At 44.1% G+C, this 7,135-nt stretch overlaps 1 pseudogene; it reads left to right on the top strand.

Moving 5' to 3' along the window:
• Positions 1–6,223: 6,223 nt before the first annotated feature.
• LOC118523877 (large ribosomal subunit protein uL30 pseudogene) lies at positions 6,224–6,841 on the top strand (annotated as a pseudogene).
• The last annotated feature ends 294 nt before the right edge of the window (positions 6,842–7,135 follow it).

Here is a 7,135-nt window from a genome sequence, read left to right as displayed (position 1 = left end):
TCTTTAAAGTGATGATTCTGAACTCTAGATCTGACATCGTACTAATGTCCGTATTGAGTAGGTCCCTGGCAGTCGGTACTACCTCGTTCTTTTTGTTGAGGTGATTTTTTCCGTCTTGTCATTTTGTGTAGAGGAGAATAGATTAATGAGAGAACAAAATGCTAGCAGGGTAACAACGTCCCCAGAAAATATACTCTAAACAAATCAGAAAAGACCTGAAGCAGTGGGAAAAGAAAGGGAAAGAGAGAAAAAAGAAAAGGAAAGAAAAAAAGAAAAAAGAAAAAGATAAAGATAAAAACAAACAAAAGCAGAACAAAACAAAACTAAACAAAAACAGAATGTGATCAAATATGATCAGGATGGATTATAGATCAGTGCCACACACTAGATTTTGGGTGTATTTTGGTCTGTTAAAAGAAAGTCCCTCCCAAAATTTTAAAGAAAGAAAAACTTATATATGTACAAAAATAAGGGTTGATATGATGAAGGGATGGAATATGACTGTAAAGATGGAAATTATAAAAAATTTTAAAAAAGGATTTGATAAGTTGTTTGAAAAAAGAAAGAAGAGGATTAAAAGAAAGAAAAAAGGGAGAGAATGTGATCAGGCAGGGGAGTAGAAAAAAACCATACACTAGAGATTTAGAGTATATTTTGATCTGTTAGAAGAAACTATCTCGGGGCGCCTGGGTGGCTCAGTCGTTAAGCGTCTGCCTTCGGCTCAGGTCATGATCCCAGGGTCCTGGGATCGAGCCCCACATCGGGCTCCCTGCTCAGCAGGAAGCCTGCTTCTCCCTCTCCCACTCCCCCTGCTTGTGTTCCCTCTCTCGCTGTGTCTCTCTCTGTCAAATAAATAAATAAAATCTTAAAAAAAAAAAAAAAAAAAAAAAAAAGAAGAAACTATCTCAAGATTTTAAAGAGAGAACAACTTATATATATATGCCAAAAATACGGGTAACTACTATGAAGGGATAGAATATGACTTTAAAAATGAAAAATAAAAATGTTTTTTTTTAAAAAAGGGATTGATAAGATGTTGGTTGAAAAAGGGAAAAGAAAAATTCAAAAAAAAAGAAAAAAGGAAAAAAGAAAAAAAGTTAAAAAAAATAATTAACTTTGAAAGACTAAAGAATCATGGTAAAAAAGCCATGAATTCTATGTGCAGTATTCCCCTAGCGCTGGAGTTCTGCCGTTCTCATTGATCAGTAAACTTGGTCTTGGCTGACTGTTCTCGCTGATCTTCTGGGGGAGGGGCCTGTTGCCGTGGTTCCCAAATGTCTTTGCCGGAGGCAAAATTGCCCCGCCCTTGCCCGGTCCAGGCTAAGTAATCTGCTCGGGTTTGCTCTCGGGAGCTTTTGTTCCCTGCAAGCTTTCCCTACAGCTTTGGAGGCGGAGAGTGAAAATGGCGGCCTCCCAGTCTCCGCCCCGGCGGAGCCGAGAACTCGGGGTCCCGCTCCTCAGTGAGCCCCCAGAGAAAAGCAGTCAGTCACTCCCGTCTCCCCGGTCTCCGGCCACACTCCGCGCTCAACCGGCCTGTGACCGCGCCTTTCTATCTGGCACCCGACCCCGGGTGGAGTCTCCAAACCCAGCAGATCCCCGCGGTGCGCTCCCGCACCTCTCCTCCCCGGGGAAGAAGGTGAGTCTCCCCGGATCTGCCGCTTGTTGGGTCCCTGCTGGAGGAGCAGTGGCCCGACTGTGCCGCGGATCACGGTTTATAGCAACCCCGAGCTGAGAGCCCGCGCCTGGGCTCTGTCTCTGCAGCCGGCTTCCCTGCTCCGATACCTGGGAGCTCTGCTGCACTCAGGCACCCCCAGTCTTTCTGTGACCCCGAGGGTCCTGAGACCACACTGTCCCGCGAGGGTTCCACCCCCCGCTTCGCCACCAGAGTGACGTCCCTCAGCGGAGCAGACTTCTAAAAGTTCCGAGTTTGTGCTCCGCGGCTCTATCACTTGCCAGAAGCGGCCGACAGAGGCCCCTCCCCCGCCGTCTATCCTCCCGAATAACGCCTCGGATTCACTTCTCCGCACGTCCTACCTTCCAGAAAGTGGTCGCTTTTCTGTTCAGAGAGTTGTTGCTATTCTTTTCTTCGATCTCCTGTTGAGTTTGTAGGTGTTCAGAATGGTTTGATCCCTATCCAGCTGAATTCCTGAGAGGAGACGAAATCAATAAATTTTTTTTAAATAAATTTGTTTTCATAAGAGAATGGGTTAGTGTTTCTGAAACTACTGTATGTGTATTCTAGGACTGGGCAAATGAGTAAATCTATTGTGGATAATGGGTCCTGGACTTCTCTTCCTGTGAAGAAACTGAGTTACAAATAATGAAAGGGAATGGGATGCCGGGTAGCTCAGGGGGTTAAGTGTCTGCCTTTGGCTCAGGTCATGATCCTGGAGTCCTAGGATCGAGTCCCGCATCAGGCTTCTTGCTTGGCGGGGGGAGGGGAGGGGCCTGCTTCTCCCCCTGCTTGTGCTGTCTCTCTCTCCCTCTCTCTCTCTGACAAATAAATAAAATCTTTAAACACACACACACACACACAAATAATGAAAGGGAAAAGGCTAGCATGAAGCCTATGGGGTTGGATTAGAATCCTTACCATCACTATGAACTCATGGTTTTTTACTGTATGACAGATAGACATAGAAACATGCAGATGGGTGCATATATGCATTTAAATGTTCTAGCCCTGTCTGCTAAGAGGGCCTAAAAACAGTGACACTCCAGCAGAAATGAGGATACCCAGCACGTGGAGTTTGTTTCTCAAGGCCAGTCTATAATACAATATAATACCGGGCCCTTGCAGAAATGGCTGTGATGGGTCATATTCTTACAATATATGGATGCTTCAGCCCACATCCAACCCCCCAGCTCCCACCCCTGCAAACAGCCACCCTTTGGCCACTCCTGAGCTCCATTTGCCCTAAGAAGGTAGTTCCAGTGAAGGGGACTGCGCAGGCCTCAAGGTAATTTGAGCAGAGAATTTTGGGGTCCCTGGTACCTGCTGCATGGTCTGGAAGGGAGAGCTCTTGGCCACAGGGATTCCTTGCCCAGTGGTAGAGAACATGGAGAGAGGAGCACCGGAGTGGAGGCCTCTAAAGTGTGAGATCCAGAGCAGAGACCCCTTTGGTGAGAATAATAAATGAATTTAGAATTTAGGAGGATTTCAATGATATCTTCCTTAATTTTTAGGCCTGCTTCTTATCCTTGGGCCTAAGAGGCCTCCCTGCCTTTCAGGGTTCCCAGTGATACTCGTTTTAATATTTGGTCTTCTAAAGGAAATTACTCAAGGGCTTACCATGTTACTTCTAGCATCCACTCAAAAGTAGGATCTTGCCAATCACAGATCTGTACCTCTGAAACAAATAATGCAATATATGTTAAGGAAAAAAAAAAAAAGAAGATAGCAGGAGGGGAAGAATGAAGGGGGCGGAAATCGGAGGGGGAGATGAACCACGAGAGATGATGGACTCTGAAACATAAACTGAGGGTTCTAGAGGGGAGGGGGGTGGGAGGATGGGTTAGCCTGGTGATGGGTATTAAAGAGGGCACGTTCTGCATGGAGCACTGGGTGTTATGCACAAACAATGAATCATGGAGACTACATCAGGAACTAATGATGTAATGTATGGTGATATAACAATAAAAAAATTTTAAAAATTCAGATAGAAAAAAAAAAAGTAGGATCTTGCCAACTGGCAACAAGTTAATACAGCAGATGCACTGGGACAGAATACTAGACATGGGGTTTGTTAATAAAAATGACCCAAAACTTGGAAATAAGGATAAAAAAACCAAGATCACTGAGGGCCCTCCCAAGGTCATAGGAGAGCCATCTAACAATGCCCCCGAGGGGCATGTGACACGCTAGGGAAATGTAACTTCTTGGACTCCCTGTTTACTATTGGGTAGGCCCGTGCTCTCCCTGTGAAGTTAGAGGTTAGCTTGAGGAAGACTGCAAGGGATCCCTGTCTGGGACCAAAGGTAACCCAAGGACCGCACTGCCCCGAAGACCAGTAAGTGGACTTGTGAGTGACTATGATCTTACACCAGCATTCCTCTCCCTACTGACCAGTATTCCCCACCTTGCCTGTCCTCTTTTGAACTGGCTTTAAATTTCTTCCATTCCTTCATTAATGGGCTGAGCAAATCTGCGACACGGGCACGCTCCATATTATCTGAGTTATTTCACTTTGTCAGGCTCATCCTGAAAGAATACAGAAACCAAAGGTCACCATTGCCTGAACTATTATTTCTCTGGCAGACCTACTGTCACTTAGAAAAAGCTAGTCCTGAAGCCAGTGATTCTATTCAGGTGATATTCTGGAGGAAGAAAAAGAGGGAAAAAAACAAAAGAGAGGGAAAACAGCAAGGAAACAACCCAGAGCAGTGACTGTCTGGGCTGAGATTGGTGTAGGGACTGACAAAGCACCAGAGGAATTTGGGCAGGATGGAGCCGTTGTCTGTCTTGATCAGGATGTTGGTTACATGTGTGTATATGCTAGTCAAAACTCACAGAAATGTGCACCAAAAGCAGTTCAATCCATTGTATGTAAATCATACCTAAATTTCCCAAATGAAAAGTGCTAGTCTCTTAAAGTTGAATTCCGTCTAAATAATCCACCAGGTGATATCCTTACAGTGATTTATTCCGGTGTTCACCAGTAATGTTAAAGACTGGCATTGTTTGTTGTCTAGGAGACATAAAACTCCTTTTTAAGCAAGCGTAAGTTTAGCACCATACACTTAGGGAGTTGTCCCAGGTAAGCGAAAACCAAACTTTCAACATGTCTGAGGAAGAGGACGCGGCAGAGCGGTGAGGTGGGGGAAATCACGTAGATAGGTCTCTCAGGGAAAGACATTTCTTGCAGTTATATACCCCATTTTATACCACTCTATTTTTTCTAGAAATGCGAAGTTCTGTCATTGTTCCTATCTTTCAGTCTTTCTATTGTCATGTTTTATGAGCAAGTCAGAATCTTTACTGGAGGAAAAGGGAACACATAAGTTCTGAGGTTTTCTGCATCTTCTTGGTCACCCCCACTTTTTGGTAACCGTTAGGGGATTGGTTGCTTTCAATTTTACAACTCCCTCTAGCAAGGAATCCACCCTGCAACCCACCAAGGCACTTAATGGTCCTTGAACAAAAATGAAATCGGTAACAAATATCCAGGATTGTTTCGTGCTTTTTTTCAACTATTATGTAAAATGTATGCTATAAAGTCATTCTGGAATTTGCTCTTTTCACTCAACATAGCATTTTCAGATGTACCCACACAGCTCCCGGTCATTCATTCTGACTTCCATTAAATAGATAGAACTTATTCCTCTCTCCCTCCGTTGACAAGATCCTTGGTGTGTCCTTTGCCAACCACCAAGGTCACTGTGTATGTCCTGTTGTGCTAGAGTTTCTCCATAGCGTATTCTTGAAGGTGAAATGACTGGATCCAAGTGTACAGCCCCATCTTCAGCTTTATCAGATACCGACAAATTCTCCAGGGAAGGGGCTACTTTCTTTATACTCCCACTAGCTATGGATACTTCCTATTTCCCACCAGCACGTGCTATAATTAGACCTTTATATTTTTATCAAGTTGATGGCATATAATTGTATCTTATTATTGCTTTAGTTTGTATTTCCCAGACTTATAGTGTAGGTCAGCCCTGTAAATTTTTTTTAAAGATTCTTTTTATTTATTTGAGAGACAGAGAGAGTGAGCGAGAGAGAGCACAAGCCAGGGGGAGAGGCAGAGGGAGAAGCAGAGTCCCCACTGAGCAGGGAGCCCAATGTGGGGCCCGATCGTGACCCAAGCCAAAGGCAGACCCTAACCGACTGAGCCACCCAGGTGTCCCAAGCCCTGTAAATTTTTAAACCACATCTTTTACCTGCTTTTAAAAATTAGGTTATGTTGGGGAACCTGGTTGGCTCAGTCAGAAAAGCATGTGATCCTTAAATAATATAAATAAATAAAACTTAAAAAAATAAAAATTAAAAATTAGGTTGTTTCGTTATTGTAGTTCTTTATTCTGGCTATCAATTCTTTGTTAGTTATACCTCCCCCCTGAGGTTTTGTTTTCACTATTTAATATTGTTCATTGGACAGATTTTCTAAACATTAAAAAAAAAAAAAATAGCCTCTTTTCCGGCTGGAATCATGGGGGGTGCAGAAGAGAAGAAAGAGAAGGATCCTGGAATTTCGCAGAGTTGAAGATCAAGTGTCTAAGAAAGAAGTTTGCTCAAAAGATGCTTCGAAAGGCAAGGAGGAAGCTTATCTATGAAAAAGCTAAGCATTCCCACAAGGAATATAGGCAGATGTACAGAACTGAGATTCCAATGGCAACTTCCACGTACCTGCGGAACCCCACGTTGGTGTTTGTCATCGGGATCAGAAGTAGCAGTGGTGTGAGCCCAAAGGTTCGAAAGATGTTGCAGCTTCTTCACCTTCGCCAGATCTTCAATGGCACCTTTGTTAAGTTCAACAAGGCTTCAGTTAAAAATGCTAAGGATTGTGGAACCATATAGAGCCTGGGGGGACCCAACCCTGAAGTCAGTGAATGAACTGATCTACAAGCGTGTTTATGGCAAAATCAACAAGAAGCACATTCTCCTGACAGAGGACACATTGATCGCCCGATCTCTTGGTAAACATGGCAGTATCTGCATGGAAGATCTGATGCACCAGATCTATACTGTTGGAAAACGTTTCAAAGAAGCAAACAACTTCTTAGGGCTCTTCAAATTATCTTCTCCACGAGGGGGAATAAAGAAAAGACCACCCATCTTGTAGAAGGTAAAGATGCTGGTAACAGGGAAGACCAGATCAATAGGCTTATTAGGAGGAACTAAGGTATCTACCATGATTATTTTTGTAATCTGGTCAGTTAATAAAGGACTACTCTCAAATGGAAAAAATAACATTAAAAAAATAACTGCGCACATTTTGATCATATGTACATCCTGGTTGGCTGTGAGTGCTGCCCAGTCCACCTCGCTCCCAGATCCTGGCTGCCCTCCATTGGAGTACCACCTGGGGCCGCGGGGAGGGGCCGGAGCTCCGCAATTAAGTACTCTGGCTAGGAAGGGGCCCCGGATCACTGCTGCTCCCAACGTGCCGGGGATAACTAGTCACACAGTCCTCTC

This window comes from Halichoerus grypus, chromosome 1 (assembly GCF_964656455.1).
Source record: "Halichoerus grypus chromosome 1, mHalGry1.hap1.1, whole genome shotgun sequence".
In the NCBI taxonomy this organism is placed as follows: domain Eukaryota; kingdom Metazoa; phylum Chordata; class Mammalia; order Carnivora; family Phocidae; genus Halichoerus; species Halichoerus grypus.
Note: the sequence above shows the minus strand (reverse complement) of the source record. Positions and strands in the feature narration are given on the sequence as shown.